The 18,743-nt window shown below is 32.7% G+C and overlaps 1 long non-coding RNA gene across 5 annotated transcripts in view; it reads left to right on the plus strand.

Moving 5' to 3' along the window:
• Nucleotides 1-18,743, plus strand: part of LOC116216674 (uncharacterized) — a 98,082-nt gene that overhangs the window by 21,921 nt on the left and 57,418 nt on the right. For all 5 annotated transcript variants that reach the window (XR_014883602.1, XR_014883599.1, XR_014883600.1 and 2 more), the window contains exon 4: nt 7,815-7,877. This is a non-coding gene — a long non-coding RNA (uncharacterized LOC116216674). The remainder of the gene's footprint in view (nt 1-7,814; nt 7,878-18,743) is intronic.

An 18,743-nucleotide genomic window follows, 5' to 3' on the forward strand; every position in this document is an offset into this window, starting at 1 on the left:
TTTACATTAGATGACATTTTTTATTATTTAATCACAATATTAGCCATTCATCTATAATTGTTACATATTAATTTTAGTAGTAGATTCTATGTATTATTAGATGTTATTGAACATCTTAGAACTAGATGTCATTTCTTGTTATTACAATGAAGACTATCAATATAATCTAATTTACATATCAAAAAATAGATATCCTCATTGAGCAGGTCAAAATGCTTGAACCATTTCACACTGACTTAAACCAGGCAAGGTGCATAAAATTTTAGCCACTGCAAGGATTTCTCCCTTCTGTTTTCTTTAGTACACTGACTTCATAAGGAAGTAAATGCAGTACATTGCAGGGTGTCTTTCAGCTTTATTGATATTCCATGTCCTCTTGCATCTTATGTAAAAGGAATTTAAATAAATGGTCCTATGGTATATTCACTTGTTGTTAATATTGATATTTTTGTTGTACCAATGTGGTACTTATGTCTGCATACACTTGCACACATACAGTTTTTTACCACTGAGCTTATCAGTAGGAAAGCTGTACTTGTATTGCAAGCAAATTAGAAAAAGTTTTGAGACAACATCCAAAGTTAACTTAAATCAGTTTTGTATTTCATCTATTTTGTTATCCTTCAACAAGTAACAGTCTCCAAGAGGTGTGTGTGTTAGCAGTTCAAGGGACACTTACATCTTTGTGACCAACTAGTTTTTTATGACATGTAAATTCAAAACATTGATGTTGTTTTAATGTACCTGTGCTGAAAAATGTTGATATGAAAATTCATGGAGAAACCTTTATTTTGGTAGAAGATGGAGATTTATTATTACAACACTCTGATTTTTGCACATGAATAGGACTCTTGAAAATACCCTGGCAGGGAAATCATAATTAAATGCTTACTGTTTACTTTTTTTATCATAAAACACAGACCTTTCCTTTTCTGTTGATGTGCTGTAGTGCTGCAATTAAAAACAAAAGTAGCATTCTCAACACCATTCCAGCTCTGTCATGCTTCTCTTTCTCTGCTAGTAGATGGCAAGATAACAGCCAATGCTAGTAATCGTGAAATCTGTTGAGGGAAAAAATTCTAAAAATCTAGTGGAAGTGGAAAGGGAAATGTTAACAATATTACTCAACATATGTGATTATACATAAAGACATTGTACATATTCATATAATAGTTACATGGAATTTGTTAGAAAAATTTAGCTTAGTGAGCTAATAAAAGTAAAAATTCATATACTTTATTCTAACTATGAAATGCTTGAGTATATATAATTTTTTTCAAAGTAAAATTGTTTTCTCATGAAAATGTTCCTGATTCAATTAAGAAATATTTTTGTATTCTCTGCTATAGCTAAGGAGCAAATAAGAATACAAGCCCATGTCAAAAGGAGAAGTCTATTATTTCAGCATAAATTTCAGCCCAGGTGCAGTTATGATTTTTGTTATACTTGGAGATGAACAGAATAATAGGAGCAGAACTAGCTTTGAATTCCATGCTTTCTGTTTTGTTCTTTTGAACTAAATGTATTTTTATAAAGCAAACAATAGAATTGGAATAGAGGTGGGATTCATCTGAAATTTTTTTCTCAAATGTATTTATTTTAATATAATTTATAACAGATAATTTTTTTAGGCCCAGGATAGAATTTTCTACAAACTGACAAAGGCTTTTAAATAGTAAGCTGCCCGATGATCAGTATTCTGTGTTTCCCTGCTGTCTGTTTAAATCTGGGTCTTGAATTTGTATTGCCCATCTCACAAGTGTGGGAGGCTGAGCTGCCCATCTAGTGACATGAGTGGGGGTGGCTTCTCTGCTCCTGAGGGAGCTGTTTAACTTTTAATTAGTCCAGGAACCAGATCAAAATGTTCAGAAGTGAGTTACTCACCTCAGGGCTCAGGCTAGGTACCACCGTTACCTGATGTATTGCTAGCGGTAGTTCCCATTCCCTGAGGTGGCATTTTCCAGCTTGTGTCCAGCTATATCTTGAAATGTCTTAATGCTCTACTGATGGATTACTCTTGGAGAGCTGCTGTCTTATGCACAGCAGGACTGTTCAAGCACAGAGATGGAGATGATCGCTTAGGATAACCAATTATTTGGTATTAGGTCACACATTTAGGATATCACAAAGTAGTGATGCAAACATCATATGAGTGCCTAGGACCATTACTGATTGACTTCAGTTATTATCTTTGGTATCTGTACTGTGGTAGCATGACTTTATGCTCATTGCCAAGTGGTTCATCGTGTACCTATAAATATAGTAGAGAACTTGCTATGCTACTTGCTCACTATCACAGTCTTTTAAGAAATCATTGCTATCACTGCCATATGTGGCTATCTTTTCAACTATACTTTCAATGATAATTTAATCATTATATTTAATTTTTCATAGTAATAAACTAATTTCACATTTCTATCTATTCTGAAAAATGAAAGGAGCAAAATAATTGTAATTTTCTTCAGGGATATTGCCTGATTATTCTGCTAAATTTCATGACTTCCTAGGACAAATTTCTTGTATTCTTACATCTACGTTACCACAAATTTTAGAAGTATTTTTGTTCATTAGATTTAATGCTCAAACATAGTGGTCTACAATACATCAGTCTGAAATAGTGCTCTTTCTGCTTTGCCGGATTTGTCTCGGGATCAATTTTTTGAACTCTCTCTTAATGTTAGAAAATATCTATGAACCAGCTCTGCCCAGTCTTTGGCAGTCTGGCTGAAGGTAGTTAGAAATGCAGATGATGCTTGATTAAGAACAGTGGTTCTCCAACTCTCATTCTTCGGAGTGATAGAGCACCAAGAATGTTGGTGATTTCTTGTAGCATCTTTTCTGGATTTTTGCAGCTGAAGAAATTGATATATGCCCATTGGAATTTGTGAAAGTCTTTGCGAGATTTTAGCCTACGGCAGACTGGGCCTAAAGGAAGCAATCCCCAAAGAGAGAAAGCCTGCAGCTGTGAATTTAAATGTGTAGTAGGAAATGTCAGATTGCAGATCGAGAAGAAAAGGCGTGCACTGAAGACTAGGGGAATTTCTGCCCTAAGATCTATCAACTATTTTCAGAACCATGAAGCAGAGAGCTGTTTATGTTTGTTACTACTTTTTAATTCCTGTTGGCAGTGACATGCAGACTATGAAATGTGTTAGGCTTGATTTACATAAATCAGAAGGTTGTCAGCATCTTCCCTTTAGATGTCTATGTTGCCTTAAAATCCAAACTGATGACCTCATTGTAACACAAATAAATAGTGTTGGTAAATGTTATAAGTTTCCTCTATTACTGAACGTACAGATGGAAATGCAAAGTTAAAAATTGTGATATTTTCTTACACTATGCTTTGTTACCAGTCTTCCATATTTTTGAAACTTTTTTTCCGTTATCAAAACAGGATAGATTCTGTTTTTTACAGTGCTTTGATCATATTCACTTAATTTAGTCTTTTGTTGAAAATATAATTTCCTTATTGGTAGACCTCATTGTATCAATACAAATATAATTTTGAGGTCCTCTAGATGTCCATCACAATTAAATGAAAAAAGAGAGGAAATATTTTCACCTCTTAATTGAATGATTATTTCTCTATGTCATCAAGTATTGGAGAGTGTGGATATATTGTTGGAAAGAGTAAGGGAAATACTGTAATTATAATCAGAAAAGTTCTAGATAATTTCATGACTGCCAAGAACATATGTATTTTTACATGCTTGTAGCATACTAGGATTATTTAGTTGATTAGGTGTATTGTTAGATACTTGTATTAGCTTATATTAGGGGTGGTTGTTCAGTTTTATCCCGAGGCATTAATTTCTCATGAAAGAAATATAATGATCTCAGTGCACTAATCACTTTATGATTCAACTTTCTGGTTCACTGTACTAGTATTTTTTTAACATAAACACCATTTTTTTTCTAGATTTGAGAATAAATATTGAGTTTTATGTAAAATGTACAACTATCTTTAGAAATCATGAATTTTGTACAGCCTGTCCAAGAAGATTTTTGTTTGTTTGTCATAGGTATAGTATCAAAATATTTTTTTGAGTTACAATTAATATATAGCATTTTGCAACATGAATATCTGTAATTTTTATTACATGGGCACTGCCCTTCCACCTTTCTGTATTCAGATAGTGGGACTTTATGCTACTAATGGATAAATTTCCACATTTGGGTCTGTTTTTTGGTGTTTTCTTTAGTGGTTACTACCAGTTATGTGAAGTCATCTCGTCACTTGAAACAAACTGCTTAGGCCTGGACTTTTTTTTTAAAAAAACAAAACTTTTTTTTCTTTTATATCACCCTTATAAATGTGCCCTTTCCAAATTCTTCTTGCTTGCTTTTACAATAATGAAAAGACTAAAAAGACCATGCTTGTAATTAAAAGTCATTTTAAAATAACCTCAGAAGATTGTTTCTAGAAATCAAAACATCTTCATAGTACAATTTCTAAGGAAAGAAAGACAAGTGACTGGGATCCCGTACTCTTTACTGTAGTCTACATTAATTATCTTCTATTAAAAAATGACAAAGACCTTTTTGAAAGGGAATCTGGCACTCTTTCCACAGAAATGATGGCAGACACCCTACTCTCTGCTGATTTCTTGACACTTCTAATTACCTGTATTCATTTGAAATCGTTTCCTTTGTAGTGAGTTATTGGCATGATTTTCAGAGAACAAGAGGAAAATGGAAAACATTTTAGCAAGTTAAGAAAAAAAAAAAATCAACAGTATCATTGTTTGCAGCTTTTGTTGAAACTACCTATGTGAGTCATTTGAGGGACATGAAGGTAAATGAAAGGTTATACTTTGCCCTGCACGTTGTCACTGGTATTTGTAATGTCAATAACTGTAGAAGGTTGTCAGGAAACTGGAGAGATAAAGGTCAATAGCAATGACAAATATATCACTGTATGTGTTTGAATATGCAATATCAGCCCAATCTCATGGTGGAGGTTTTCACACCCTGGAAATATCAATCAGGTGCTGTATCAGAACTATCCATTGTTTTCTGTATACTTAGAATTAAATGGAAGATCAGTAGGTTTAAGTTTCAGCATGTTTACATTATTTTTTTTCCAGTTTATATTTTTTTCACTTAGTGCAGAGCAACAAGTTACTCTGTCAAAAACATATTTTCCGTTGAATAAAACACCAACGGAGATTGAAAAACAAAATTAAAAAAAAAAAAAGGAACAAACATTATTCTGGGTTTATTAATGTGTTATGGGGCATTGAATGTTAGTTCCTTTTTTACATCTGATATTGCTACAGCTTCCAAATTATTTTTGCGTAATTGTATGTAAAGCCATTTTTTTTCCTATTTTAACAAAGGCAATGGCATCTTGTTCAAAGTGCCTTTAACAGAAATAGAGGCACTTTATTTTTCATGAACTATAGCAGTTCTTAAGAGCTCTGTTAAAGAAAGCAACCACAATGTACAGTTAAATGAATGTGTAAAGGAATAATCCCTTAGAGAGAACTATCTTACACTTGAACACATCAAAACACCAGAATGTGACTTGTTACAGATGTGGTCCTGATTTAGGAAAACTTCTCACTTGACATATAGGAGTGCTAAATCACAATTCATTGCCTTGTAATGTGGTTTTCTGTGATTATGAAAAATGGCAAAATGAAAGCTGAAGAACTTCAGTGTGTCACGAGACATTGACAGTGAAAACAGCACTTAAGTTCAGGGCAAAGCTTGAAGTAGAAAGGTAGGGAAAGGGCAAAACAGCATGGAGATGAGTATGAGAATAGCAGGAAGAAGGTATTGCTGCAAGAATCTTGTTTGAGAGACAACTGGAAGAAGTACTCTTTCTGGATAGAGTGTATGAAAAAGTGACTATGGGGAGCTAAGGGAAAAATAAGCACAAATCATATGCTGATTAGAGATATGAAGTCCAGTATAGTGAAAAAAAAATTGCAGACATGATAAAGGCACAAAGATACTGTTATATGGATTAGAACATGAAAACTATGAAACTTCTGCAAATCTGAGTTTTTAAAATAAGCCAACCATAGAACTGTTCACTAATTCTAATCAGTGATCTCACTCTTCCTCTGAAAACTACTTCCCTTTACAAGATGCAAGTCCTTTGTACTGCTAGGGTACCCTGTAAAGAGCCCTAAAATTCTGACAACTTCAGCATGTAGAGCTTTGTGGTAGCTTGTTGAATGACTTGTGGTTTAAGCTTTATTCAGTTTATAAAAACAGTGACTGAATTTGGTGATGTCTCTTTTGAGCGTATTTAACATTGAGTTTTAATTCAGTAAGCCCCTTTATGTACTTAATTACTATTTTAAAAATCATGTCTATGCTGCTCAGGAAAGCACTTTAGAATATGATCATAAGAATATATTTTCCAAAGTTCAGAGAGTTTAAGGAAGTCCTTGAAGAAGTCCACTGTTGGCTGAAGTTGTTTTTCCTGGGTCATTTCCGAGAAATACTTTTGACCTCCAAATTTTTTTCCTGAGAGTAAACATCCTAGCTGAGTTTCCCAGGACATAATAATGACTAAAAAGGTAGCAACCCTAATTAAATTCATAGAAGTTTATCCTTCCATTGTTAGCTAATTTTAAACCATATGTCACCCAAATAATTTGGAAAACTTTTTCAGATTCTTAAAAGAAAGTAATCTCATTTTAAAAGAAAAATAACTCTTTTTGAGATATCACAGCTTAATATCCTAAAAATCTTGCTTTTCACTCACATCATATGTGTACTTTAATCAGTTACTGAAACACAATTCAATAAGTGATTCAAGAAATGTTTACAGTACTGTCTGAGAAATGGGCTTGTAGTCCTAGACTGTCCACTGCATGTCCTGTTGTTCTATGAATTTTGTTGTATGTTGAAATTTTTGTCATCCATGTACATGTAGTGCCTGGCACAAATGATGATTGATGCATCTGATAATATATGATTCTTTTTTTCCTCTCTCCCTGACTCCCTCTTGCCTTCCCTCTTTCTCTTTCCCTTTAATTCCCCTCTTCTTCCCCATTTCCATTTCCATGTCTGTCTTCTGTTCACCCTCCTCTTAGTCACACCCTTCTCTCTCTCACTGTGCTGTGGTACAAGGATTTTCTTTTAAAGTACTTTTTAAAGATACATGTCTGCCTGTTGCTTTGTTATATTTCACCCTGTCTCTTTCACATACGTACAGGCATGTGATTGGTTTTCCATCTGAAAAGTCCTGGCCCTTATTATAGACCAACACTTCTCAGATTTGCTATTTTCACTCAAATTCTTAATTATATCATTGTCCATGTTCTGCATTCAAGATCATGACATTGCTACAAGATGACTGCAATTACAAGTCTGTGAGGAGACATTCACGCTGCTGTTTTGAATCTGCATTTTACCTTTCTGGAATGGGGATAATCTTTCAGCAGATGAAACCTCTTTGTGTGTTTTTGTGTGCAAGAAACAAGAAGGAATTCACATTGTGCTACATAGCTATCATCTTGTCTCCTACATACCGTGAAATACGTGACTGAGAATTAGATCCTCCCTAAACCTTGATAATTTGTAGGCCAATATGCATTTCTTTGAAAATGGAAAAAAATTAAATACTTCTGAAGTATGCATTTACCTCCTGTACTTATGTGAACTGATAGATCACGCAGAATCAGGCAGACTGATTTTCTGGTTTTGTTAGCTTGGATGTGCTTCATATAAACAGGGGAAGTTCTGTAGCTACAAATACCTGAAGCAAACTTTCCAGTTTGCGGGACATTACCAAGAGTACCGTGGTATTCTTTTGCAGATAAAATGGTGCTGTGCTTTGTTTTATTTTGCAGAGATTCAGCAAGTGAACACTGGAATCTAGTCTGAACTTCAGAAGAGCACTGTTCTGCTCCAGAGTGAGTACTGCCTATTCTCTCATAGAATAGGAGTGTCCATACATTGACAGTAGTTCATAATAAAGTAGATCTTTCCTGCTCATTTTCTGTTCTTACAATCCAGACCTTTATTTGCACTGCTTAATATCCCAATAACATACAATATCTATTAATTGTATTGCCAGGTAAACTATATAGATTAATGTGTTTTTACGCAATAATCTCAGAAACTTCTGCATTTTAAGAACTTACGAAAGTACTGAAAATAATTTGGTTCACACATGATTTTATTCTTATTAAAACGGAGATTACTGTATATTTTATAATACATAGATACAAATGTAATGGACCTAAGAATAGACTCGTGCAAGTATCTCCCAGTTTTCACCTTGCTATTTACTGCATAATTTTAAAATCCTCACATGTGAAATGATTTTTATTTAGAAACACATATTTGTGATTTCTTTTTGACAAAGAAAGGCCTTTTGTTCTGCTTTCCTCAACAGAACCTCATTTTGTGACTTTCTACTGTCCCCTAGTGGCATTTTAATCTTTGTAACTATTGTGATACTGCTATTCTGCATTGCTTCTGTGCTTTTCTGTTTTTTTTTGAGACTATCATTAACAAACATTTAAAATACTATTAAACAACCCATCAACTGACTGTGGAAGCAATAACATTGCACTTTAGTCCAAGCGGTCCTTTCAGATATTTTAAAATGATATAAACAAAGTCAGCAACCATATGCTATCTATATAATGCATTACTTCATTATAGTAAACATTTCAGATTTGCAGAATGTTAACACAAACCTGATGAAAGAAAAATGTTATTAGTTGTGACGAGCCTATACATACCCTACAGTAGCTAAAATGTAATTTGTGACAGGTTAGAGAATTGTCAGTAGTCTTGGAGCATGCACTCCAGCTATTCCTTTTATTTTCCTCCCTTTAAGCTCACGCTGCATTACCATTAGATTGTTTGCAAATTTTCTATACCCCACAGTGTCACTTTTACATCAAATATTAATATATTGCAGAGAAGTACCAGATTAGTAGCTTTCTCAACTGATAGCTATTGAAAATGGACTTAAGTTTTTCATGTGTTATATGTGCACACATTTCATAGCTTTTGCTTTTGTAAATACATAGTTGCATTTTCTTTCTCGAGTGTATTTTCTTCACATTCATTAAGACTCGCACACATTTTCTCAATTACATGTAGTTTTTTTATTAGGATATGCTGGATTTTTGTTTCATTTTTATTTTCATTTTCATACCCAACCAAAAGTAGTCTCTGCTGTCATGTGCTTCAGTGATTAGTTCTCCCATGCTGATCATATATTTTATTTTACAATAGATACTAGAATATTTCTTTATCAGAATTTTTATGTATATATAAAGATATGATATTGCAGACTATAACTTGTAATTTTATATGATGAGTCACATTTAATAAAGGAATTTAGTTCTTCTTCAGATTTGGAAAATCTGAATAAGATAATTCAGAATTTATTTAGTGTAATCAAATAAATTTTGAATGATGGTGCAAAATCCCAGTACACGTATATATAAATATTTCCAGAAATCATTCATTCACATAAATTCAGATTTAAAAGAATTCCTTTAGACTACTTTTTTCCCCCCATAATATTAACAAAATAGAAGTCATTAGAAGAAATGCACGTTTAGTGTCCACCACACTATTTTTAGTATATAGCTGTTAAAAATGATGACTACAGGTACAAGGTATAGTGAAATTTGGCTCATTAACTCAAAAATTTTTTAATCAAGAAGAGATATAGTGCATTAATGACTTCTTGTCACTGTCACTGTGCTATTATCCTTATAATAACCATCACACTAATACGAATGTTTTATGCTTTTTATCTGGAATGGGTCTAAAGGTAGAAGCCCTTCAGCCATCGTATTTTCTTGGAGTGGTACATTGTATGCCCTGGTTCATTATATGCCTTGGTTGAGAAATGAGAGAGAACATGATGGGACATTGTATACAATTTATATTGTTAAAAAGATTATTCAAATTGCCAGCTTTTGAGCCTTTTCTGTCTCCGATACTCATATTGTGACTGTATAGATCTGATTTATCCATCCTTAGGACTGATAAAGATATCTCAAAACAAAGACCCAGAATGCTGTCACTTCGGGCATATACATACAAAAATGCAACCAATGTTAACATTCTCTTCATACCATTTTTCAGATGTGGAAAGGAGTAATTTTAAGGTCTAAAGATTATTTAGTTTTATGAGAAAGCTAAAAATGTGTTCCTCTTTATTTATACATTTTCATATAATGTGTTGCAGCTTTCAAAATTGCTTCTTTGGTGACATTCTTTTCAAACAGTAATATCTCAAACTGAAATGTAGAACTTTTGCAGCTTTCTTTCTCACAAATTTCTGCATTCTTTAAATATAATCCTTTGTAAGCAGATTTGTATTATGATATAGCTGCTGTGTTATTGGAAACACTCAAATTACTTTGACAGGCTAAAACGGAGTGGAATTTTTTCATTTAAATGTTGTGTAGCTTTGTTTAGTGAAACATAGCTTGTTCATATACTTAGTATAAGAGATAAAATTCTCTAAGCTTTTTATTAAGAGACTGTATGTTTGTCTAAAGAATTTCCTCGAAAGAGCTTGCTATAAGTTTGCCTAATTATTACTAAGATTCTGAGAAGATTAGAAAATATATGGCTTCTCTGTAAATCACAAGAATAATATAATGCTATCAGTGGCCTACTTTCCTAAAATTAGTTTTCTCCAAATCATATAATAAAGCTAAGCAGTCTCACTTTTTACAACACAGGAGACTATCTAAACAGAATGAACAGATTTATAGGGTTATTTTTAGTATGTGTCACTAGGATTGCAGTTTACATTTGCTTTTGAAACTAATTTGACATTCATGCTACAAAATACAGTCAGAATTCTCATTAAAGTTTTTCATAAAGTACAGTCTCAATAGGGTTATTTCCTCCCCCCCCCCAGTGAGGGGAAAAAACCATGAATGTGCACATCATGTGTTTTGGATTTGATGTTATTTTATTACTATTAAAAAAATTATAAATTGAAACACCTGCTGATGAATGTATAAAGAATGTTTATGTAAATAATTGCTCAACTCACAACTAGCAAAATAACCAAGCATTTTGTCACTATTTCATAGAGCAACAGGTAAATGCTGTCATGTCTAACATGGTAATTATTTTCTTTCATTACCCTAAAAAGCGATTGTTTATTGAGATAAAATCAGGCTTAGATTCTTAAAAGGTAGAACACTGTGCTTTTCTGGAAGCTGTTCTTCTGTGAATCATAGTTATACAACATTATGTAAGATGCTGACATATGATGTTGAATGGATTTCCTGAATATGCAGTGTTGTGCTTCATGATAAACTACAGTTATACACACATATGTTAAATCTAGCTGGAGAAAAGTGTGTGTAATTGCATGCAGTTTTTTTCTTTTTTGTTTTTTCTTTTTTTTTCTTTTTGGTAAATATTTATATAAACTGAGGAGATAAAACTGAATCTATACTTAATCAGTTTATGTTCTGTTAAGTCTATTGGAATGTTTTTGTAATGTGAAAAATGAAACCTAAACTGACATTATTATTTTTTGCCTTCTGAAACTATCATATTAATTGGGTTTGTGTAAAAGTGTAGAATAAGGAAATGCCTTAGCCAGCATATCATTCAGCTATATAATTCAAGTAGTTCTTAAATTTCAAAGTATGACAACAAACAGAAATTATACATAGAGAACTCTGATAAGATTATGTTTTGGAATAAGATTTCTTGAAATGAATGAGTGAAGCATTCAGTGAATTGTGAGAAAAATATGTTGCTTTACAGACTAACTTTTTTCTTATGCATGCAGGTGCATGAGATTCTACAGGCTTTAAAAAATCAGTTTGCTATAGCCATTTTTAAGTATTAAAAGTCAACGTGCAGCACTTAAACATGGAAACAAATCATTCCAATAAATGTATCTCTTGATAGATTGCTTTCTACAAGGCTGGCATGGAACTGCAAGAATAAAATGACAGTCAGGCTAATAGGATAATATTAATCATATCTATGGTGAAGAGGAAATTGAGATAACTAGTAAGGGTTAAAAGTGGGATGGTTTCTTTTGAGACATATATTTAGGAGGCTTTTGTTGTATCTGGCTGAATATTAATTCAGCAAAGTAAAAGTAGCAAATGGTTACTGTAGGCTGCCAGGAAACTGTATATGAAACAAAGAATTACTGGGTTCATACAAGCTGATAACGGATTACTACACAGACAAAGCCATTTAAAATTTGCAGCTCCAACCAGACAATTTTTTATGTTTTACAAAGAAGTACAATTACATTTTGAATGACCTTATGCCACAATGATGATATAAAGAACCTATTTGTCTCTGCTCCTGGCTTTAGCTTGTATATTCCGTATACATTAGTGCATTTCAGTTGCTGTAGATGTGATTGTTTATCTTTGTCAATTTTAAGATATGAATTAAACACAAATGTCTTTCAAATGTGATACTGTACTTACTCTGTTCAAACGATAAAAATAATTTATTACAGTAATCTGGATTTATGACTTGGTTAGTTAGAGTAAATATACGGCCTCTATGGGATTCCCTTTTGCCCCTTAAATTTTGCGGTGCTTTAAAATGTACTCCCCAGTCAGAGGAAATTTATCCTGTTTTGCATAAAATGCTTTAAAATCTACACTGTTGAGAAATTTAACTTAAGAATAATGTGATCAGATGAAGCAAATTATTTCAAATATCCATTTTAGGTTTAAAGTCATGAGATTTAAGATTATGCAACAGAAGATGTAAAAACTAAAACACTGAAAATCTATGCAAGATATTTTTAACTATATACACGCAGCTATTATAATAAAAACATTAAAGATATCTAACAGACTTTATCTACCAGTGGTGTCTTTTATTATTCAGTTTTCAACCATTTATTTCTCTTTGTATTTGTGATATTAAAATATTTTCCTGATTGATATTATTGTGTAATTTTTTTCTTCCTTTCTGTGACATTCATGATAAACCCACACCTATTCATCTCTCAGTATAATACAAAAGTAGAGAGATAAAGAAAAATTATCTTGTTAATTAAAGATAGTCTTGTGTTCTACTGCAATAGAAAACCCAGACAATGTTTAACACTTTTTAGAAATGTCGTCTTATGGTATTTTGGCTAATAAAATATAATATATATAAAAATGTTAGCTCTAGCAAGATCACTCATTACCTTTTACAGATATGCTTTTTCAGCAAAAACCTTAATGAGAGAGAAGTGATGATGGGATTTTCATTATTAGAAGAAAAATATTCTGCTGTATTTTCTGATAATTACTATTTTTTCTTGAGGTTTTGTGCATTCTGTAATGAATTAAATTTATGAAATGATAAAAAGAGTATACAAGTGTATAATCAAAATTTACCTTACTTTCTTGGATGATGTGGTTGTGAACAGTGCTTTTAAATTGGGGAATGGAGATTTTAGCTGTTTTGAGCCAGATACTTCCAGTTACCCATTGTTAAGCATACATAATATATAAAAATAATATAAATATAAATATATAAATATTATGGACAAATAAGCATGTATTCTGAAAATGGTTGGCATTTTAAAATTACTGTAATAGATTGTACTCTTTATGCTGCTACTTCAGGCTAGGATAAGTACATTGCTGCATTTACTCTTCTGTAACCCGTTTGAACCTATAACGCTAACACAAAATGTGGAAAGTTTAAATACAAGGTGATCCACCAAATAAGCGTGTAGGAAGTGAGAAAGTAATTTGATAACTTTACTGTGCTTTTCTGTGTCTAGGTATACTTTTAATTAAACATTAGTCCATAAATAAGCAAATAATAGAAGTTAGAAGAGAAGCAGTTGATCTAAATCGTGACAGTAGCTCGTTTATCTTTGTCCTAACAAGACAATAGGAAATGACACTAAGCCGTTGTTTTCTATGCATTAAGATTTCCTTCTTAAACAAATGCAATTGAGGCAGTTTGTTTTTCAGCAACAGCCCAGCACGCAATGCCAGTGGCCAGAGTTTTGTCTTGTCTTCATCCAGGGAAGGATTAATCTTTGTGATGGTGCAAACAAAATGTATGTCTGAGGTCAAAGTGCGGGTTGCCTTTTGGGATCTGCATTACATTAATGTCATTTTTGGGTTCCTGACGTTAATCAAAACCAACACCATAAAGCGTCACTTAGCTAATTTGTGTATTATTGTCAATGTTACCATTAATTATGCGTTTGTGAGGAAAAAGAGGATTAATGAGATGTCACAGGTAATTTACAATGATCAGGCTCCCCAGGACATTAAGAAAACACTAGCTGTGTAAGATTACCATTCAAACATAATAGTGCTCATGCAGGAAAGTCTTTGTTAAGTCTGTGAAGCAAGTTTTTCTATCAGTGTGAAATTTATCTTGGGCATGGAATATTTATTTTAAATTCATAGTTACATATAATACATACGTACATGTACATATTTACTGAGTAACACTGAAATAAAAATAACTGGTGTCACATTTTAATTGGGAAGTCCTTGGAAAAAGGTTCTCTGTTTTTTGGAGTTGCAGTGAGATACACTTCAAATTTCTACAGGGTATATCAATCATCAGAAAATTGTATTAAAAATGCTAGGCTATGAAATGATAATATCATCATTAACACATCGTTACAACAGTATGATATATATAGATGTGGATGGATATATATGTAATTTAGAAGCAAAAATAATGACCACTGTTTGTGTATTTACAGTATGTGTATCAAGCATCTAACATGTTGATAAATTTAAAGTTCAAATGCAAAGTTCTTGTAGACAAGGGAAGTAACTTTACTTAATTTCACAATTATGCATGTAGGGCTCATTTCTGGTTGAAAACTGAATTTGTATTGATTTCTGTTATCTTACTGGATCCTTTTGAACAAGGTTTTCTAATACATCTAATCGTGGTGCCTGTTTCTGACGATTATTATATTTTTTAAATATTGTACAGAAAAAGGAATATCTGGGATGAAAATTATTTAAAACAAAATATTACCTTGTTTGTATCTCAGTGAATCTGTCATAGTTCTCTCAGAAAATATCAACTATCAGAGGTAGTTCAGATAATAAATTCGTATTAGGTAAAAATCATTCAATTTGATGGTTTTCTCCTACCCCCCAATATTCTTGTAGATTATTTTACATAAGAAATTATCTAGTGTCTTGTTGGCTTCTGAAGCAATGTGACTACACAGTATCTATTGGCAAACTGTGCAAACTGTGACAGTGCTCAGTCACCCACACAGCACAGAAGTGCTTCTTGATGTTTAGATGGAAAATCCTGTGTTTCCAGCCTCTTGTCTTGGCACTGGGCACTACTGAAAAGAGCCTGGCTTTTTCATCTTTGTACCTTCTGATTAGATTTTTGAAGATATAGATAACATCCCCCTTGAACCTCCTCCTCTCCAAGCTAAATAGTCACAGCTCTCTTAGCCTATTCTGATCAGATTGATGCTCCAGTTCCTTCAGCGTTTTGCTGGCCCTCTACTGGACTGTTTCCAATATGTCCAGGCCTCTCCTGTAGTGGGCAGTTTGGAACTAGACCCAGCACTACAGAGGTGACACCACCGGTGCTGCAAAGATGAGAAGGATCGCCTTACTTGATCAGTCGTCGATACTTTGCATGATGCAGTCAAGAATACCATTGACCTAACTAGCAAGGATGATTTTCTTCCCCTTGTGAATGGACCATTTGTTTTCAGGATTAGCTGTTCTGTAATTATTTTAGTCAAGTGAATTTATTGTTGATCAAAAACTGATGCTTTGAAAAACAGTTCTGATTTACATCCTTCTGAGAGAAATTTAACATCTTAATCATCCTGATCTTCTCTTGAAAAGATTGACTGAGGGAGACTATGGACTGTTTTAGTTTCATACTCAAGTGATCCTCTGCTTCTCTGTTGAAGCTGCCGGGAAGGTGGGCTTTTGTCAGTGTTGGACAAGCTATTATTGTTAATATTAGGGCATATTTCACTTACTGTCTCTGTTGCAATTAGGACCACACAGGAGAAAGAAAAGGATTCTGTCCCAGTTCAAACACAGCTTCTAGCATGAAGCAGTAAAGACGTGCAACACCAAAAAGTAGAAATTCCTAAGACCCGTCAGTTTCAACTGATTAGTCAGCTGCTGTCAAGCAGGAGCCATAAACAGCAAGGGGCAGCGAGCATATCTGGAGATCATACCATAAATGAAGAAAATTAAATCAACTCGATATTTTCTTCAGTTCTACATTTATGAGTATGGGCTAATTGATAAGCAAATCTCTTAAGAAGCAAAAAAAAAAAAAAAAAAAAAAAAAAAAAAGACATGTTTTTATTTAACTTTCCACATAAAACAGATAAAGAATAGCTGCAGGCGTACAGTTGATAACAGTATATTAGCTACACTAAAATGTTGAAATCTCTGAAGATAACCCATAAGCAGTATTTTAAAATATCTAGTGCAATATTATACAAAGATGCAGAATGATTAAACCAGACTTTTATGGTAGAAGTTAGATTTCTATGGATTTATTTTTTAAATGCTTAAAAGCTTGTATTTGCATATACAATATACTGTGAACAACAGTACCTGTTCGTTTATTGATAATAAAGATACTAATAAATGTGTGCAGGTTTGCAATTATGGTTGTGTAGAAGATTAAAACAGTAGAAGAATATTGTGATGAATGATAGATTTGCTAAAAACTGTCAAAATGTGTTTTCTAATAACATCAAAACCACTCAGTCAACTTAGTCTGGTTTTGCTGTATATTTTTTTAAATGAAATATTTACCCTTTTCTTTTTATCAGCAGAAGCTAAATAGATGGTACCGCATCATTCAACTAAAATATGGATCACTGACACTCCATTCCATACTTGGGCATTTCAGCTCACCTCTCAGAAAGACCCAGATTGAACCAATTAACATGAACCATTGCAAGCAGGAAAAAAAAGAAAAAAAAAGAAAAGAAAAGAAAAAAAAAGATATCAGAATCTGGTCATCCGGTCCTCAGAGTGCTCTTTCAGAAAGAAAAGAATGCTTGCGAATGAGATCCCAGATCATTTTCATCTTTGCCTAAAATTATTGGGACTTTCCTGGAGGTTTCAGTGAAGGATTTCTTCAATCTCGTTTTAATACTCTTATTAATTGCTCTTAGCCAAAATAAGATCCAGTTTGATCTTGATCAGGTTTTTTAAAAGCACAAGCTTTTGTGTCCAACTGTAATCTCATCAAGCGTCAAATTAGACTCTTTTTTCTCTTGATAATCCAGATTCATGTCTGATATGGCAAAAATGAAATAAAAGAGCAAATATGTTTTGGTCAAGTATGTAGTATAGTAAGTCACGTGTCTTTCTCCTTCCAACTTAAGGAAGGAATCAATTTAAGAAAAATTGGCTTAAAACAGACAGTAACGTGTTAAGCAGCTTCAGGGACAATCTACTTTTTTATTTCTTTTTTTAATCTCAAAATACTAATGAGCTTATTAAAATAAAGTGACAAAAAAAAAAAAAGCTTTACTTTATCTGCCTGACCTTTGTGCAGTGAAGGTAAACATTGCCTTTTTTGAATAATACATGCAAGACTTCTTACTGGATACATTTATAATCAGTCTGTATGTAATTAGAGTTGTGATATAATTTCTATTTATGAAAAAAATACTGTTCTACCAGAACATAATTCTGGATTTGAAACTAAAATGGGAAATTATAAAACACAATTTTTGTGCAACCAACCACATTTTTCTTTACTGAATTTCATGAAAGAGATAAGCAATAAGTTTGTTTGCAACTTGTTTAAAAAAGAAATAGTATTTTAGAGAGAGAATAATATCTGAATATTAATTTTGTTTGAAATTATTTTCATCTAACAAAATAGAATTTGTGAGATTACAAACCATCGATTGAAATATTTAAGTGATTAAATGATGGAACAAAATAGTGTTGCTATTGTGTAGCATTCAGATTTGACAGATGAAAGCAGGTTTTCTTAGCAAACATGCAGTCTGATGGGACTTGTCTGTCAACTTACAAGCTGAGCTGGGTGAATATAATACATTGTCATAATGTCCAAGAAACACTGAGAAGATAAAAACACTTTGATACATTTAAAGAATTAAATAGTTTATGGGCTTAAGAAGGTATTTTCATCAATGACCTGTTAATAAAGGAATTCTCAGCTTGACTGTAACTATCTAGTAAGTAGTAAAATTGCTGTTGTGTTGTTTCTCAGTTTAATTTAATATTAAGTATTTATTTTAATGCTTATGTTTCATAACTGTAATTATTTTAAATGAGATGGTTTGTTTCTGTTCTTTTAAAAATGAGTTACTACAATAAGATTCAAATGAATTTGAGCACAGTATAAAAATAAATCAATATTAAATCTTGGGGTTTATAAATTAAAATAATTTACACAAGTTGTAAAAAAGCCTGTGATATAATAATGGGGAGCACGATCTCCTAAAGTTGCTGACTTAAAGAGGCACGGTAGTATGGTAATCCTTCACTGTATGTTAAATCTTTTAAAGACCTCAAAGATTTGATTTCTCCAAACCAATGAATTTCCTTAAAGTGAAATAATGTAATTGATGTAGTTGCAAAATAAAATGCAGGGCCACACTGTATGTTTGATTTTGAAATGATCCACAGTTTCTTTTAACTTGGTAACACAGCCATAAACATGTGAAAGTTGTTTTCGTACTAGGTTACACTTGCAAGTGAATTTGAATGCAGAAAGAGCTGTAAAACATACAGGCAAGTAAAGCGAATGAGTTTCAAACTTAATGGTCAAGGAGTAATAGG

This window comes from Meleagris gallopavo, chromosome 5 (assembly GCF_905368555.1).
Source record: "Meleagris gallopavo chromosome 5, MGAL_WU_HG_1.1, whole genome shotgun sequence".
Lineage (NCBI taxonomy): Eukaryota > Metazoa > Chordata > Aves > Galliformes > Phasianidae > Meleagris > Meleagris gallopavo.